The sequence below is a fragment of the Sphaeramia orbicularis genome, chromosome 20, assembly GCF_902148855.1.
Source record: "Sphaeramia orbicularis chromosome 20, fSphaOr1.1, whole genome shotgun sequence".
NCBI lineage: Eukaryota > Metazoa > Chordata > Actinopteri > Kurtiformes > Apogonidae > Sphaeramia > Sphaeramia orbicularis.
The window spans coordinates 40,217,717-40,237,445 of record NC_043976.1 but is presented as its reverse complement, the minus strand read 5'-3'; positions in this window follow the sequence as shown (position 1 = coordinate 40,237,445).

Sequence of the window (19,729 nt, the reverse complement as noted above, 5' to 3'; positions counted from 1 at the left end):
GTCAATTATTTGGCAGCCATGTGGGTATGTAGATTGTGTCCTGTTTGTTATAATTACACAAAATCTGTTTATTTTATTTTCATTTCTTTTGGCTAATACTTGACATTATGGGCCTCCGAGTCAGTATGTGGAACTCTGAATTTGAGTCTGTTCCCCAACCAGTAGTTTACAGTTTGACTCGGCCTGTTAGAACTAGAGTTTTCGTGCCTTTACCTCTTCCCTTTTGTTCCGGATCTCTGTGGGAGAGGTAAGCAGCCGTACAGTCTGACAAAAGTTTTGGTTTAGCCTCTGCTAATTTAATTTTTTGTATGAACTGACTCGGTCAAACTGTATGAGGTGTGCTTATGATGTGCTGAAACACATTTATCATTTGGTTTGTGCAGGGGCATGTTTTACGGGGGTCGCTGACCGGAGGTTTTTGTGTTTTATGTCAATTTTGTCAGGAACGGAAAAAACAATAAACAGAGAGCGCCTCCAAAGTCGTATGTGCGGGTTTCATCCTTAAAAAACACAACGCAGAGTCCGACGCCACCAGTTACACAAATATAAAAATGAGAGGTGTAAATGTCGGTCAGTTCTACTTCTTTAGGCCAGACGAGAAGGACTTCCTGAACTGAAACGACCCCCTCCGTCTGGGCAAATTAATCCTAAAAACAGCGTAGTGACTGAACCCGTTCAGCTAAATGATATGCGTTGTTTTCCCTGCGATCATATCTACGCATTCCCTTTTCAGCGTACGCGGCGTCTACATCAAACCCAAACAAACAGGGGGTGCGTTGGAGTACATCCGCCACCAGGGATGTGACGATAATAGCTCTACATTCAGATTGTATCAGGTAATTACGGCTCCAGTCGTTACTTTTATGTCTAAGTTTATCTGCAGAGGTGGGGAAATATTGCTATGAGCAGAGATAATAAATGAAAGGCCCACATTAGAACCGGCTGCTGCGTCTCTGGTGAACGTTATGCATTTATAGATACGCGTCTCTGCTGTTTCTGCCGTTTCTGTGACTCGTCAAATAAAAGTAATTAATCTTAAAAAATAATCTCTTGTGAAAGAATTTGTCCTGATGACATTGGCGTGGAAAAAGTACATACAGAGAAGAAGAACAAACAGTCACAGGGATTTTACTTTTCCTGTTAATAAACAATAAACCTTTTTTTTTTTTTTTTTACTGGTTAAAGTGAATATTTAATGAAGTGTTTATGAGTCTGTATTTTCTCATCTAGACAGTGACTCATGTACAAATAAAGTCTGATTATAGAGCAGTTCTGGTGTCCACATAAACACTAGAATGGGCTGGATGTGTAATTAAAGTGACTGTTCAGAAAAACTGGTTCCAGTTTGATCCACCTCGACATTTAGACTTTACAGAAACTCTGAAAGTATCGTTTATGCTTTGAGGTGATTATGTGCACTTCCTTGCTGAATTTCTTTTTTTTAAATGTATGATTTCTCTTTATTATATTATAGTTCAGTAGTTCACAACCTTTTTTGTCTCGTGACCCCATTTTATCATTGCAAATTTCTGGCGACCCCAGACAATCAAAACTGAGACTTTTTTTTTTTTTTTTTTTCTAAAATTAAATAAACGTTAATTTTAGACAACATTTAGGCTGTATAATGTATATAAGTTTTTTTCAACCGTAGGGTCGACTGAAATTTCTAGTAATCAATACAGATAAAAATAAAAACTTACCAATAAAAAATATATGGTCAGTTGACAGAGACAATCCCAATCCATAACAGACATGACAAAGTGTGAGTGTGAAACTGCAGCACTGTGGTTCTGTTTATCTGTCAAATGTTCATTGTGGTCAGTTTCAGATGCTGCAGCTCTTTCATAATTCATAGTTTGAGTTCTTGTTTGTTCAGTATTAATTGTCAGCCTTGGAAATCACAGCTGGACTGACTGTACATATCCTGACCAAGGAAAATCAAATTCTCTCTTTGTGCAGTAATCTACACCTGGATTTACTGGATCCCTCCATAAAAAAATACATTATACTGACTAAATGTCGTCTAAAATTAACATTTGTTTACATAGTATAGCAAATTATTATATGATCAAAAACAAATTAATTTGAGCAAAAAAATGTCTCCGTTTTGAATGTCTGGGGTCGCCAGAAATTTGTGATGTTAAAATGGGGTCATGACAGAAAAAATCCACCAATTTGCATCTGTTTTAATATAAATATATTTGGTGTAGCAGGTTAAATAAAATACACATTCATGTTCAAATACATGTGTTTTTCTTGTATTTTTTATATATACAATACTTTTTGTATTTTTTTTTTTTTTTGCCACTTATGGATAAGGAACCAAATATGGTAATTTCATTGACCATGATTTTGTACATAATAAAAATGTTTGAAAAATTTCACAAAAGTAATAAAGTGTTATGTCCTCCAATAACACACTAAGGGTGAACCTTTGAATTTCAAAGTATTTCTATGAGTGAACTATAAAGAGTTAATACAGTGGTTTCCAAACTTTTTTGTCTCGTGACCCCATTTTAACGTCGCAAATTTCTGGCAACCCCAGACATTCAAAATGGAGACATTTTTTTTGCTCAAATTAATTTGTTTTTGATCATGTAATAGTTTGCTATACTAGGTTGTAAATAAACGTTAATTTTAGTCGACAGTTAGTCTATATAATGTATATTATTCTGGACAGAGGCAGTAAATCCAGGTGTAGATTACTGCACAAAGGGAGAATTAGATTTTCCTTGGTCAGGATATGTACAGTCAGTCCAGCTGTGATTTACAATACTGACAATTAATACTGAACAAACAAGAACTCAAACTATGAATTATGAAAGAGCTGCAGCATCTGAAACTGACCACGATGAACATTTGACAGATAAACAGAACCACAGTGCTGCAGTTTCACACTCACAGTTTGTCTTTTATGGATTATGATTGTCTCTGTCAATTCAACATATATTTTTTTCTATTAGTAATTTATTTTTTTTTTATATCAATTACTTGAAATTCCAGACAATTCCACGTGGGGTCCCGACCCTAAGGTTGAAAAACACTGTTCTAGTTGGTTTGCCAGTTTACTTGATATATTGTTGATATATTATCTACATTTCTTGAAACTGTGAACAAACTTTGTAGACACTGTCCCAAGGAAGACACATTAATCTGACCAGTAGTTTCAGAAAAAAAATTGTTAAAACCTAGACATTGGTGACCTTGAGTTTGACCCTTCAAGGTCACTCAAGGTCAAAGGTCATGGACCCAAATAAAAGTCTATATATGACTTCCTATCAGTGTTCAGTAGTAACTATATTGATATCTGTAACCATTTACATGATTATACACCATCAGAATATGGACCATTATACAGTCGTGGAAAAAATTATTAGACCACCTCTTGTTTTCTTCAGTTTCTTCATTTTAATACCTGGTACAACTGAAGGTACATTTGTTTGGACAAATATAATGAACACAACAAAAATAGCTCATAGTAGTTTAATTTCAGAGCTGATATCTATCCATTTAACATGTTTTCTTGATAATAACCAAAATCACTTCAGTTTTTACATCAATATCTATGGCATTGTACTGACAAAAACAGTGCTTTTAGACATTCCATGTTTTCTTTTCTGTCTGTTTTAGTCACATGATACACACAGGAGTTAGTACTTCATTGCATAACCATTGTTTCTGATGACTTTTGATGGTCTCATAATTTTTTCTGCAACTGTAAGTAAAGGCACATTTTTAATATTTCAAAAATTCCTAAAAAAAAAAAAATCAAAATTTCTCAAAACTGAACAAGCTTTGTAGCATCCCAAGGAATTTGAAATGAATCCGACCAGTAGTTTTGAAGATGTTTGAAGAAATTGCTAATGAAGGCAACACCGAACACAGCACCTTCACAAAACCTCATTTCCTATCAGTCGGTGAGCTAAAAACCTCAAAAGCTAAAGCAATTTTATTCACAAAAGCGAGTCCTATTATTATAGTTTTCCACAGTGCAGTCTGAAGGTAGGGGTTTGTAAAGCAGCCGACTGATCACAACAAGAACCTGAAAACTGCAGCGTTCACAAAGTCACCAAACTCTATGAGAAAGTGTTCTTCCAAAGTGAGAAACTCCTGTTTTGTGTCCTCGCCGTTGGAAAGCTTTGCTGAGTCCTGTTCGCCCCGTGTTTGCTGCGTCCGGGGAGGAGGGTCTATTTGGACTAAACCCTGTGAAAATGTCCCATGAGGCCACAGGACTCATTAGGCGCAGTGACACCGCTGCCGCCGGAGGTGTCACCGGGAAAACAGTTGACAGGTCCTTAAATGCAACACGCTTCCTGTGACCTGCTCGCCACCGTCGCCGCTCTGCCTCCGAGGCCAATATGTCTTCAGTCATCACTTAAAACGAGTCCACACCGACACACTCAGGTGAATCACAACCTGAAGCAGCGACGCACACATCGCAGTAAACAGAGGCCAGGACACACGGAATAGATTTTCCTGATACTAATGTCAGCTGAGGACCTTCATATTCCCACAGTCATTAACACTGTTTATCCGGCACTTCCAAAAGAGTTTATTTTCCCTCATATTTGCCTTTTCTTAAATGATTTACCACCATTTATTATGTACAAAATACAGAGGATAATATTCTAAAAAATGGTGATGAATCACTGAAAAAAGGGGAAATCTAGAGAGAAATTGAATCCATGTATCATTCGTTCTTTTCATATTCAGTTGAGAATCCACAATCGGAAAACAAAAAAAAAAAGACTCATTATGTCATTATTCATGTACGAATCAAAAATCAACAAATCAACAAATAAAAAAATCGGAAATATGCAAATGAACCAAATGTCGGGTTTCATTGTACTTTTCCTTTTTCTTTTGTTCAGACAAGGTATAGTTTTTAGATGTTACCTGCTTGACAGTTTCAGCTCCAGTCTTCCTCAGAAGCGTCATCCGACGTGCTGCTGACGTGTCATTTATCAGCGGATCGGCTCGACGGACCAATCAGAGCCCATCGAGCTGACCACACCTCCCCCGCCTCCCCCGCCTTGGATGGTCTCTGGAGGAGGGAATCCCAGGTGTGCAACAGGGTTTCCACCCCCTCGTCCCGGTTGATTGTAGCACTCACCCGCTTCCTGATCTCTGTCGCCTCCTTAATCCAACGTTTGGATTTGTTAGGAGTCACAGTTGAAACTGTCAAGCAGGTAACGTCTAAAAACTATACCGTGTCTGAACAAAATAAAAAAGAAAAGTATAATTACATTAACATAAAACAAAAATGAACATCGTTATCCTTTGTCAGGTTTCATGTTGACATTTCTGATATCCGATTTGGTACGACCCCGAAGTTACTGACTTCTGCGTGTGTTACGTGAAGTGTCTTCTGCTTAGATTGGTTACCATGGACACACACTGTTAGACAAAACAACAATACCTGGAAGATCCTGACCATTTTTTCAGTTGTCATGTTGTCCTCCTTCAGAGTAACGCGTTTGCTGCCTCTGAATAACATGAAATTCTCCATTAGCGCAGAATGCATTAGACAGAATGGGCAGTGTACTTTTTGGTAACTGGATTTTCTTTGAAGAAACAAAAGAAATACTAGTGGTTAATTGATTTTTGTTTAAAAATACCAGAATTAAAATTGAATTTCAAGGCATTTTTCTTTTTCAGTGTCAAAACATAAAAGCCAAATTTAAAAAACTGTTTGATTTTCATTTTCTCTTTCTAATAACAAAAATGAAAGTTACTACTTGACAGAAATGGAAAAACGGACCACAAACACCCATTTTTTTTTCATTTTCTGAGACCGGATGTTGTCATTTTGAAGGAAAGCGCGCTAATGCCTCGGTCACAAAGATTCTTACAAACGATGGGTTTGTACAAATCTTCCAGTTCGTACAAAATCTGGACATCGCAGATATGCTCCCTCCACGAATGTCTACGATGTCCAGATTTTGTACAAACTGGAAGATTTGTACAAACCCATCGTTTGTAAGAATCTTTGTGACCGAGGCTTTTTTTTTTTTTTTCAATAAATCTTTATTCAAGAAGGTAAAGTATACAATCAATGTATACAACAAAAAAGTAGCAAGTTTGTCAGGGGGGAGGATTATACAGTTAGTTAGTTAGTTATACAGTTATTATAATACAATGTCTAAATCAGAACCAATACTAATGGTTTTTATAGCCTTTTTGTTTTCAGATTTATCTTAAAACTTTAAAGTTCAACATCTTTCAAAAAAATAAATATTTGGTTTTGTGTTACAGACCTTACATTTGTGAATGAAAAAATTTAGCAAGAGAAATAAACTATTCTAATTATATATATATATATATATATATATATATATATATATATATATATATATATATATACATATACATATGTATTTTTTTTTTTTTTACCTCTCTGTGACCTTTCCCTGAAAATGGCAACATCCGATCTCAGTAAATGAAGAAAAAAAAGCCGTTTTTCGTCCATTTTTCAATTTTTTTTCAGGCTTCTTTTTTCTTATTAGAAAGAGAAAACAAAAATCAATTGTTTTTTTTTATTCAGTTTATCAATTTTAACACTGAAAAAGAAAAACTCTTTGAAATTCAATTTTAATTCTTCTATTTTAAAAATGAAAATCAATTAACCACTAGTTTTTCTTTTGTTTCTGAAAACAAAATCGAATTACCTAAAGATACACTGACCCAGAATACTAGCAAACCCACGACTGTCCACCTCAACACACGAAGAAGTCAGTAACTTCTGGGTCGTACCAAAACGGATATCAAAAATGTCAACCTGAAACCCGACATTTGGTCCATTCGCTAATTTCCAATTTTTAATTTGTGCGTGCAATCGAAAGAATGAAAAACAACTCATTATTTGAATTTTGATTTGTTCATGAATAATAAAATAACGACTCATTTTGTCATTTTCCGATTGTGGATTCTCAGTTGAACATGAAAAGAATCCATATATTTTTTACCTGCCCAGCAGTACAGAACTTTTGGACTGGCAGTAGTTTTTTTTTTTGTTTTGTTTTGTTTATCCTCTTTTTTCTGTCTTTCTTTTCCTCTGTTCTTGTTTCTTAATGTTCTAAATTTAAAAATTAATAAAGATATCTGGAAAAACAAAAGAATCTGAGGTCCGCACAACCTGTGAGCTCCCACAGAATTTATTTACCACAAGTGAGTACATAAATGGTGGTGCAGTGGTTAGCACTCGTGCCTCACAGCAAGAAGGTCCTGGGTTCGATTCCAACACCAGTCGTCGGGGGGTGGGACCTTTCTGTGTGGAGTTTGCGTGTTCTCCCCGTGTCTGCGTGGGTTCTCTCCGGGTACTCCGGCTTCCTCCCACCATCCAAACATATGCACCGATAGGTTAACTGGTTAATCTAAATTGCCCATAGGTGTGAATGTGAGAGTGACTGTTTGTCTCTGTATGTTCAGCCCTGCCATGAACTGGCGACTTGTCCAGGGTGTACCCCGCCTTCGCCCCTATGTAGCTGGGATAGGCTCCAAGTGACCCCTGTGACCCTAATGAGGATAAAGCGGGTTCAGAAAATGAATGAATGAGTACATAAATTCTTTGGGAGCTCACAGGTTGTGCGGACCTTATTTCATTTTTCCATCTAATTTTTTTGGGATCCTGCACACCTTTCATTTTCTGGATGTGCGTGTCGATCACCTCTCTTCATTAAACTCATTTGGGAACTGACACAAAAGTAGCCCTGGGTTTTTATGGGTTAATAAATAAGTCTTCTTCAGAGTACTGTGTATTTGATGTTGAAGTCCAACAGAACGTATACCTCCGCTGGGCCACAGCTGCATTAACAACAGTAAAAGCTGATTTTTGTATTTGTGTTGGTCGGACGCCAGCTCGGGGCAGAGCTTTGTAAGCAGCAGCAGCAGCGATATTTGCTCCACACACAGAATAATAGATACACATGAAGCGTTAATAATCACCACCGTGCGGCTGATTAGCCAAACGTTGCCGGTGCTGCTTCAGTGGATCGGTACCGTGGCCCGAGGCCGCTCTGCTGACAGATGACTCCACACTGAGCGCAATAATAAACATAGGACATGGGAGGAAACGTGACACCCGGCCCCACTCCCACTCCTCATAGGTAATCCATCATCACCGTATGGAGCAGCTAACGTTGTAGAAACCATTCAGACGACGTACGCTCGCGGAGTTTAACCCTAGAAAACCATTTATATCATATTTGAGTCTGAAAACAGCTGTGATTTGATAATTTAGAAAAGACTGTAGATAAATTTAACTTAAGTTTAACTCATAAAGACCCAGTTCTACATTTGTGTCAGTTCCCAAATGAAATTTTCTTCATCTTTAACCTTTCTTAAGTGATTTAAAATTATGTTTTTATTGCATCTAATAAGTTTGGTTGTACTCAGCCTTTCCACACGATTAACTTCACAGTATTATTCGGACATCTGCACTTTCCACATAAATTAAAATGGAGATTCAGCCAAACGTGTGCTCTGCCATCATTGCAGCTAACAGAGTCACCTGATGCAATGGAAACCAGTGTTCAGAGAACGCAAACCTCCGCCAAGCACCCCGAACGGTGTGCATGTGTGGATCGACTGTTTCTGTTTAAATTCAACAGTTTCCAGGTTGTTCCATACAGCAGAAAAAGTTGAAGCTTGGTACCAGTCATGTGTATGTCAAATTATATTCAGTTCCAATCAATATTTGTTGAGTTCTAATGAAAAATGTGTGGTAAATGGGATTTTCAGTGTTTAATGTAAATGTCCACAGAGTCCACATTCCACTGTGGATGTGGACAATTTTGTGCCAGGTACAGGATATTGTTCTAAGCTACAGGTGGATCAAATTGGAGGCTAATCGGAGTCGTTTTGAATTTTTTATGAATTTTCGAAAATTGCTCAATGATGAGAGATAGGAAAATATGAGATTTTGTGACCTTGCTGTGACCTTGAACTTTGGCCTACTTGGCCCAAAATGTAATGGGCTGGTCCCAGGGCCTAGGCCTATCTTATTTCAGTAAATCTTACCAAGATAATTTGCACTTGTTCCACTGGCAGATTTTTCGCTTGAATTAAGTGAAAATTATCCTGGTAAGATTTCTTGAAATAAGATTTTCCAGATCTATTGTCTAAAAATAAGTTCTTATATCTCACTGAAAAGTTACTCTTTAGGTGATTATGTCTTATTTTAAGTGTGATGAGATATTTGGACTAGAAATGAGAAAAATACACTTAGTAAATTTTTGATTTGTGAAGTGCAACTGAACATTTTAGGTAATCAACTAAAAGTTTGGACATATTTTCAGTATGGACTACAACTGCTGCTGCTGATAAACAATTACGTCATTACAGCATATGGTGATATATATATGTATATATATATATGGAGAGAGAGAGAGACAGAGAGATACTTTATTAATGCCGAGAGGAAATTCAAGAAAAATCAGTTCATAAAATATAGGAAAAGACCTAATTTTCACTTAAAAATGCAAAATACTGACCATAATATTATAATAGACGGTGATAAATCACTTAAAGGAGTAATATTCTGCTTTTTTAAATGGAATTCTTCATTTTCCCACATTTCCCTGTGGTCTCCATAAACTGTAAATGCTCTGCTTGGGTCTGAATTCTTCATTCATTCAACTCCACAGGTCCATCTTCAACCCTATTTCTGAGTCATGACACCAGAAAGGTGGTTTGGAGCGCTGGCCCTTTAAATGCACATGAGCCACTTCAGGCCCCGCCCCCTCCAGGTTGTTGGCTGTGCTGCTCTGTCCCATTCAACCAACAACTGAACATTTTAGGTAATGGGCTCCAAGTTTGGACATATTTTCAGTATGCATCTGATGACAACAATTATGTCGTACTCAGAGAAATGTTCGTCGGAAGTCTGGACCTGATATGTGCAAATGTCATGATGTAACTAATTACAAAATGTAACAAATTAAGCAGGAATTAAAACAGGTTGTAGAAATCCACTGGATTTTTGCCAAATTGAATATAAAGATAGTTTTGCAGCAGCTGGAGGGTTCAAATTCAAACTGTATGAACTATTAGGGTCCAAATACACAAAGAAATGAAGCACAGACTAAGAAAAGCGGGTTTAGAGAAATATGAGCCCTTTAAGTACAGATACGAAAAAATGTATTTAAGTACATTCCACCACTGACTAAACTAAATTAAACTAAACTAACCTAAACTAAAGCCCTGACTATTGACACTGAGCGTTATTTCCCACAGCATCCTTTGTTCTGACGGAAACCAGGAAGCATCAACAGAGAACCGAGCTTGGCCCGAACGTGGTCCTCCTCCCTAATGAAGTGCAACCTCCCGAACCCAAACATCATTCATCATCCTCGTCTGTTCGCGTCTGAACCCCATGTCTGTCCATATCCGACAACACAGCTCGAATGTCTTCTACCGGACGAGACAAAACAGAAACAGGCTGCTTTGACCCCACTTGCTTTCTGGCTTTTTGCTTTATTTGGCACCAAACCCACACTTCTAATTTCCTGTCTATTAGATGGCGATCACACAAACCTGGGTTGCGTCTGATTTTCATCTGGACTTAAAGGGTAAACAGAGTCCGTCTGCTCTGCTGATTTATGCTGCTTTATGCCTCGTCTTCTCCCTTCACATGGGGGTTAGTTTTAGTCCAGCTGTGCCATAATATTTATAAGATAAATCGTTAGCTTGTGTTTAGTCTGCGCTCAGATGTATATGTGCATTTAGCTTCGGCGTGGAGTTACGAATGGCTCACATTAAAGTCATATAAGAACCCAAATGTTTTTCTTGCTTCAAAGTGTAAAAAAATACATTAAGAGAATATGAAGAAATAAATCACAGAGATAATTAAAATGATCGTTTGATCAGAGATACTATTGCTTCAAATTCCTCTTGCATGAGGAGGGGTAAAGAGCAAAGCAAATTATGCTTGGAGATAATTCTGAGAAACTGAAATCTGGCGTCAGATGTGTGATATCTTCCATATGGCGCTGCGCTGTTTTACAGCTGTAGCATAACTAAATAAGTTGAGCATATCCAGACATGGTTCAGCATAACGTATGAGGACCAGCCGCGCTGCTTACCTTCCTATGTTTCTACTTTATTTCACTGACAAATCCATTTATAATTTTCTCAGATTCTTAATATAATAAATGACATCAGTGGTCGACGAAAGAGTTAAGGCAACATGTTTGGACCAGACGGAGCTTCAAACACATGTTGGATGGGTTTTATGTTTGAAGGGATGGAATGGGCTTTTCTCCGAGCGCTGGCGAGTAGAGGGCGATGAAAACCCTCAGCAGGTTTACATGCACTGTTGGGAGTACCGAGTTACTTAAGTAATGCATTACTTTTTGCTGTAACGCAGTAGTTTAAGGTATTACTAATCAATTTTCAGTAATATTTTACTTGGTACACTGTAAAAAAAAAACAACAAAACAAAACATAAAAAAACAGTTTTCTTCCGGCAGCAGGGGTGCCGAAAAAATATTGTAAAATAACAGAAAATAACCAGCTCATAAAAATACAGTAATTTTTCCAGAATTAGAATACAGTTTTTTGCCCTAACTTTACATGAGATTTTGCATATTTTTTCTTACTTTTTAATGTTTAATAAAGAATATTTACATGTATTAAAACAATCAAATTACCAATGTATATATATACATATATATATATATATATATATATATATATATATAAAATTTTCAATGAGAATAAGTTGTACAATCCACTGATAAAAACTGTATTTTGACAGTTTCAGTGCTCATATGTGTTATACATTCACAAAAATACATTTATTCAACATGTTTTGTTGTGAAACCTCCCGTAATTACAGAAAAGATTTGTCAATTAACAAACAAGTCTTGTTAAACTTACAGAACAAATACTTCTTTTACGGTTAATTGTCAGTAATTTTATCTCATTTTATTATTTTTATTATTTTTTTTTTTTGACAGTATTAAACTTTAAATTAACAGTTTAATCTCATGAATAGAAAATAAATATTTGTGAAATTACAATACGTTTGCAAATGTATTTTAACTGTATTTTTATGTTTCTTTTAAAAAATTGAAATGTTATGGTTATTCACAGATACACTTTTTTCGTGTCATTTTACATTTGACATGTAAAATCACAGTCTATTTTTGTCATTTCATTGATATTTTCCTGTATCTTAAAAATACAGGAAAAATCTGTAAAATAAACAGTGAAAATTCTGTTAAATTACAGATTTTTTTTTACAGTGTACATGTTCAATAGTGCTTGCATTACAACACATTTTTCAGCCATAATTTAATTGCTCAAATGAAAAAAAAACAAAAAACAGCAAGACAGTGAGACCTTAAGGGAGTGTTTTTCAACCTTGGAGTCGCCTGAAATTTCTAGTAATAATAAATGATGAAAAAATTACTAATAAAGATATTTTTTAATGATTCAATGTATATTTCATGAAAATTAAAACACCACACACTTCTCCTTAAATAAAAAATCTTGTTCAAATAAAATGCAGAATATAATATCAGAGAGGGCATGTCTTGATTGACCCGATCATGTGACTTTCATTGTGGTCAGTTTCAGATGCTGCAGCTCTTTCATAATTCATAGTTTGAGTTCTTGTTTGTTCAATATTAATTGTCAGCCTTGTGAATCACAGCTGAACTGACTGTACATATCCTGACCAAGGAAAATTAAATTCTCCCTTTGTGCAGTAATCTACACCTGGATTTACTGCCTCTGTCCAGAATAATATACATTATATAGACTAAACGTCATCTAAAATTAATGTTTATTTGCAACATAGTATAGTAAACTATTACATGATCAAAAACAAATGAATTTTAACCCCAAAAAAAAAAGTCTCCGTTTTGAATATCAGGGGTCCCCAGAAATTTGTGATATTAAAATACAGGGTCATGAGCCAAAAAAGTTTGGAAACCACTGTATTAAGGAATCAAAAATGCACCTGTAAAGTTCTATTTCCTGTTGGTGTTCATCCAGTGGGTGCAGACGGCAGAAGACAGTCCATTGTCCACATGTTCATAACTACCCCTAACCCTGCTTTACAGAAGCTAGTTAGCATGAACCCTGTGATCAGCAATGACAAGGTAAGCTAACGTTTTTATGACTAGTTAGGATTCTTTATCAATTACAGATTTATCCATCTACCTAAAGAGTAACTTGTCAGTGAGATATAAGAACTAATTTTAGACAATAGATCTCGAAAATCTTATTTCTATAAATCTTACCAAGATAATTTTCACTTGTTCCATTGGCAGATTTTTTTTTTTTTTTGCTTAATTCAACATTTTTTTTGTTTTTTTTTGTTTAATTCAAGCACAAAAAAATCTGCCAGTGGAACAAGTGAAAATTATCTTGGTAAGATTTATTGAAATAAAATTTTCCAGATCTTTTGTCTACAAATCAGTTCTTACATCTCACTGAAAAGTTCCTCTTCAGGTGATTATGTCTTATTTTAAGTGTGATGAGATATTTGGACTAGAAATGAGAAAAACACACTTGGTGAGATTTAGATTTTTGCAGTGTGTATGTGATCCCTGAAATAACATGCTTTGACATCCTTAACTGTAAATATCTTCATTTTCATGTTCAGTTTTTCCATTTCACGAGCTCACCCCATGGACTAGATTGGACCCTTTGTCGGGCAGGTTTTGGCCCACAGACCGTATGTTTGACACCCCCTACCCTAACACCTTCTATTCAAGCTCTATTTGGGTTTTTTTCTCCAATTTCACCTCATGATGGAAAAATCCAACCTTACATGTAGCCGGCGAGATGTAATCTACTGCGCTTTGTACTGATTAAACTCCCCGTCTTGTACACAGTGTTCTGCATTGTTCTGCGTCTGGTGTTGATTTGGATTCAAGGCAGCGTCTTTTACGGTATAGTTCACCTCAGACGCCCCCTCATCTCCAGACGGAGGATAAGGAGTTATCATAACGCAGGGTAACGTCAGGAGAAGTGGGTCACATTAAGGATAGGAACCTCTGCTTGGCTGTGTGAGTGGCGGCTCGTTCTCGGGAGCCTCGGCAGATAACGCTCCCCTATCTCGACTCGATTTAGCCCCGGCCCGGGTTACATGGACTCCAGCCTCGGGGGAAATAAGGATACGGCTCTCAGGTTCCCAGCAGGCCCAACATATGGGAGCTGCTCTCTCATCTAGTACAGATGAATTCATCCCAAACTCATCTCCTCACACAGATTAATTTGGCAGACATGGCGAGGCAGGTGGAGAGTGTTGAGCAGCATCTGGGCGCGAAGGGATGAGATTGATGTGGATGCGTCGCCTTTGTGTTTCTCACTTCTGAAGCGCTAAAGGCCCGACTGATGGGAAACACAATGAGATGTCGGCCTATTGTTACTTATTGTCAGCCTCGTGCTCGTATTTGTTCCAGGAGTAAAGTCAGAGCGAGTCGTACTGTGCAGCGACATTATAGACAAGTCTTTGTTATTGTAACATAATCTGCGAGAAAAGTTTACAGGAGGTCGAGGGTTCAAGTAAAGGCAAATACAACACTATCCAATCCAATCCAACTTTATTTATAAAGCACTTTAAAATAACTGCAGTGGACCAAAGTGCTGTACAGAAGAATAACACTGGGTTACAAAAAAATGTTTTTTTGCAAGTTGTCTAGGTTTTTTCAGATGAATTAGGACCATGTTGCACCGCTAAATCCAAAAATGACATCTGTTTTTCTCAATCAGGTCAGGTTTTTTTGCTTATTTGATTTTGAAAAATTTCATCTTCTCACAAAATATAATAATTAATACCAAAATAAGATTGGTAAGCACACTTTATGAAACTTGTGCCTTGATTCCTGTTAGGTACAATGGTGTATTCACCGCAGATGTAGCAGAATACGTCAGGCTTATTTTTGCAAGATCTTCTAGTCGAAGCCATTTCATTCACCTGTAAAATTAAAAAAAACATTAATCACAAATTGGCAAAAGTCAAATCTTCAGAACTCGTTTATTGCAAGAAATATGAAAGAATTTTGTATCATATGATGTGAAAATGCCCATAAATGTAAGCACAAATGTTAAAAAGCCAATATGTAGCATAGTTCAGAAAGTTGACCTGATTGAGCAAAATTAGTGTGATTTTTGGATTCAGCACACCAAAATTATCCTAAATCAGCTCAAAAAACTTGAACAATAAATTTGTTGTTGACCAGTGTAATTCAAACCAAAATAGAAGAATAAAATACACAATAGATTTAAAGACATGGAAACTGTACAAAAAGGAAAAAGTGCTATACAGAAGAATAAATAAAACCCAAATCAAAGAATAAAATACAAGAATAGATGAAAAAGCCATACAATTAAAAACAACAAAATAAATAAATAAATGAAATAGATAAATAAGACAATAAACCACTACCAAATAAAAGCAATAGAATAAAGATAGTACCTTCAAACCTCTCACATGGTTTCGAAAGCCAAGGAGAAAAAATGGGTTTGAAGAAGGGCTTTAAAAACAGACAGAGGAGGTCTGTCTGATATGCAGAGGCAGACGGTTCCATAGTTTAGGAGCTGCTGCAGCAAAGGCACGCTCACCCCTGAACTGGTGCAGAGTTTTTACTACACTCAGGAGCAGTTGGTCAGCTGACCTGAGAGAATGGTGGGGGGGTGGGGGTATATAAAGCTGCAGCACCTCAGAGAGGTAGGACGGGGTGAGGCCATTTTGGATTTAAAAGTAAATAAAAGGATTTAGAACACTAGACAGAAATGACAGAATTACTGTACTTTCCAGACTATAAGCTGCTACTTTTTTCTCACGCTTTGAACCCTGTGGCTTATATAACGATGCGGCTCATGTATAGATTTTCACGGGCTAACGGCCTCCAGGGGGCGCTCTAGCAGGAAGTGCAAAAGTGAGACAGACAGGTGGAAGAGGTGATGAAGAGGAGAAGTTTTAAGCTGAACTTTGAACAATCATTTTGCACAAACCCTCATCATGGAAAACACACAAAGAAATGCATATGATGCAGCTTTGAAGTTAAAAGCAATCGACCCTTTACAGACTCTAAAGAAGGAAACAGAGCTGCAGCACGGAAGAGACAGCGGAAGAGAGACGCAGAAGGAGTGTGACGGAGCCTTTCTGAGGATGTTCAACTCCAACACTGAAGAAGACCACTGCAGTGGTTTAATGAGCAGGAGGAAGATGAAGATACAGATCAATGACTTTTCTGGGTTTTTGAACCAGTCGTGTTCCTGCCGTTTTACTGAAGTGTTACAGACACTGTTTGGCAAAAAGCAGTTAAGGTATGGAAATAAGTATTTAAATAATCTGTCTGTTTACCATCTTTCTGTGTAAATATGTCATGTTACAGCGTGGACACCTGCAGCTTACAGTCAGGTGCAGCCTATACACTGTAAGGTCGGAATTTGTATTTACTAAAATGCTTTAATTACAATGTACTTAAATGATTTAAGTTTTATGATTTTACAATAAAATGTTCAGTATATTCTACTAATTTGTAGACATAGTTGAAAGTATAAAAAAGTTTAAGTTGAATGGAATTAAATCACTCAGTTTTAGTCATGACCACACCTTTTTATCTTTGCATTGCATTGTGGGTATTGGGCATGTTGTTGAAAATGTGTTCTTTTTCTGTGCAGGGGTTCAGCGGGGTTGTGGTGTTAGCGTTAATTTGGATTTAATGTGTGTATGTCAGTGTTTATTGGCCTTTTTGTGTTTGTTTTTGTATTTTTGCAGAGCTGCACCATGAGTCAGAGCCAGAGGAAGAACTATGGATTTACTGTTCATCTAAGACTGTTATTGTACAATAGAAGTCTTAATGTCTTGTCATATTAAAAGCACTTCCTACACTGACAAATGAGATCGAGCTAACTTCCATTCATGCAACAATATATTAAATTAAATAATTTCATAACTATTTTGGTCAGGAATAGGATTTTGAGTTTGATTAACTTAAAAAAAAGTTGTCTAATCAATGATAAGTTAATCTGGCTGCAATTGAGAAAATTAGTCAGTGTAACCTAAAATGCAGAGTTGAATGGTTGGATAGTGGGGTTGATTTTACAACAGATTTAAAGTATAAATAACTTGTCTTTTAGTGTTTTCTACTTAATAGTTTAAGTTCAATACTTTTAGCATTAAAGTTGAACCTACTTAAACCAACTGATTAGTCGATCATTACTCAAATCATTTAAGTGCAATCACTTGCCTCAAATTTTTTGAGTAAACTCTACTTATCCGGGCTTACAGTGTATATGCACAAATATTTTTTTATTTCAAAATTTGGAAGGTGCAGCTTATAGTCAGGTATGGCTTATAGCCCGGAAAGTACGGTAAAGGCCCAATTCACCCTTTAGCCCCTCCCCCTTGGCACTACCCCTTCAAACAGAGCTGTAAGGGGTAGGGGTTAGCATTAAAAACTACACAAAAATATGGATATTACGAAAGCTGTATATGAATGATCTGTAAGGGATAAAAGAGAACAGAAGCATGGAGAAAAACCTTGTGACGTTCTGAAGCAGACTGATGTCATGAAATCGCGTTGTAAGTGACGCCAGTTTATTGCATTTGGCGTGCTAGACGTATGCATTTTCACCCTTTCACGTGTTATTGAACGCCATTTGATGGCGTGTCAATGCGGTAGCCACTAATTGCACTAATCACTAACCCTAAACCTAACCTTAAACCTAACCCCTAACTGCTAATCGCACTAGCTGCTAATCGAGTTAATGGTATGGTATTTTGCATGGCATAAACAAACACTATGAGGGCTTATAATGCAATTCATAGTATCACGTTTCCTGAAGAAAGCATGGTATAATAAACCACAAGAAGATTTAGGAAGATTTCCAGGTTCAATTGATGATGAACAAAATTCAAACAGAGGTCACGCTAAATACTGACATTACCTGCAGAAGACATGAACATCTGATATTTTGGATGAGTTTCAATGCAATGCACATATTTTCTGCATTTTCTTGTTTTTTTTTTTTTCTTGACAAAGAGGTTGAGCGATAAACATGCAAAACCTGAAGAGAACAAAGCTAAATGTGCCCGAGAACCTGACTGATTTAGAACTAAAAACCAACTTGGATGTAAAAGTTCAACCACCGAAACAAGCAGGTGGCTCCAAGGTCTGTTTCTACTCCCCAAACTACAGCCAAACCGAATAATATTAAGAACAACGGAGGACGTGTTTCAGCCTGAAGCCATTGGTGGAGCTGAATAATGAAACCATATGGTCGCGAGTTTGTGCCCGATCATCCAAACCGACGAGCGCAGCCGTTTGGTGTGGCAGCGTCTACAGACAGATATCAAATGCTTCACTGCCCTTTTCTGGCTTCGGGTGGAATAAAAAGTTGGCAGATCTGAAGTTCAGAGCTTGGCTTTAGATACGAGTGATGGATCTGCTGTTTTTGAAGAATTGGACATAAAAGAAGGTGTTGAAATGGCTGGAAAATAGAAAACAAACCAGGCTGATGTTACTATTAAAGCATCAGCACTGACTGATTTGTGAAGGGGTAGTATTTCTGTAAATATTCTTCCAGTTTCATGAGTAAAGATATTTAAAAATTAAAGTGACAGCACTTGATAAATAGGGACAATCCTCGGAAGGAGGAGGTTGATGATGGATACAGTAAATTACATGGTCTTAGGCAGGGTGCGATTTGTCAAAAAAACAGGGAGGGGGGTGTTTTTGTGGGGTTTTTTAATCATAGAAAAACAAGTAATCAACAGACCTAATTCTTTTTGAAGTTAACAGTCGGCCTTATTACATGTCGAACAGTTGAACATTCATCTTTAATGCAAACTAAAAATACTTGAAACATTTATTTTCTGCGACGGCCACACCTGTGATGTGGGAGGTGGTCTAATGAAGTTTCGGGACCATGGATAAGGGCTGGTCACGCAAACCTGGGAGAGGATTTATGATCAATGGGAAACTCAGACTGTAAAACAGAACATAAAACCTAATGATTAAGATGCAGTTGAACATGTACTTTGGCGTCTGCAGACGTATGTTTGTACTAGTGATGAGCGGATCAGCTGGTTTCCTACAGGTCGGGATAAAAAAAATGTCACTTTCAGACACAGAGCGAGAGACACTGATATATATAGAGACAGATAGGTATGGTAGACATTTGTCATTGATCCAAAAACCAGAGAGGGGGCGTTTTTTTTTTTTGTTTTTTTTTTTTTTTTAATTACAAAAAAGCAAGCTATCAACAGACCTAATTCTTTTTGAAGTTAACAGTCGGCCCTACTACATGTCGAACAGTTGAACATTCATCTTTAATGCAAACTAAAAATAAGTGTAACATTTAATTTTCTGCGACGGCCACACCTGCAATGTGGGAGGTGGTCTAATGAAGTTTCAGGACCATGGATAAGGGCCGGTCACGCAAACATGGGAGAGGATTTATGGCCAACGAGCAACTCAGACTGTAAAACCTAATCGATTAAGATACAGTTGAACATGTAACATCTGCACTAGTGATGAGCGGATCAGCTGGTTTTCTATGGGTTGGAACGGGTCAAAAAAATGTCACTTTCAGACACAGAGAGAGAGAGACGCTGATATATACAGAGAGAGACAGGTAAGGTAGACAATGAATTTATCTGCATGGGGACGTTTGTGAATTCTGAGACTGCCGACAGTTCGGTTCAGGTGAAAGTTGAGGTTCCCACAGAGTCGGGCGCACTGTGAGCGTAGGCCACTGTGAGCGG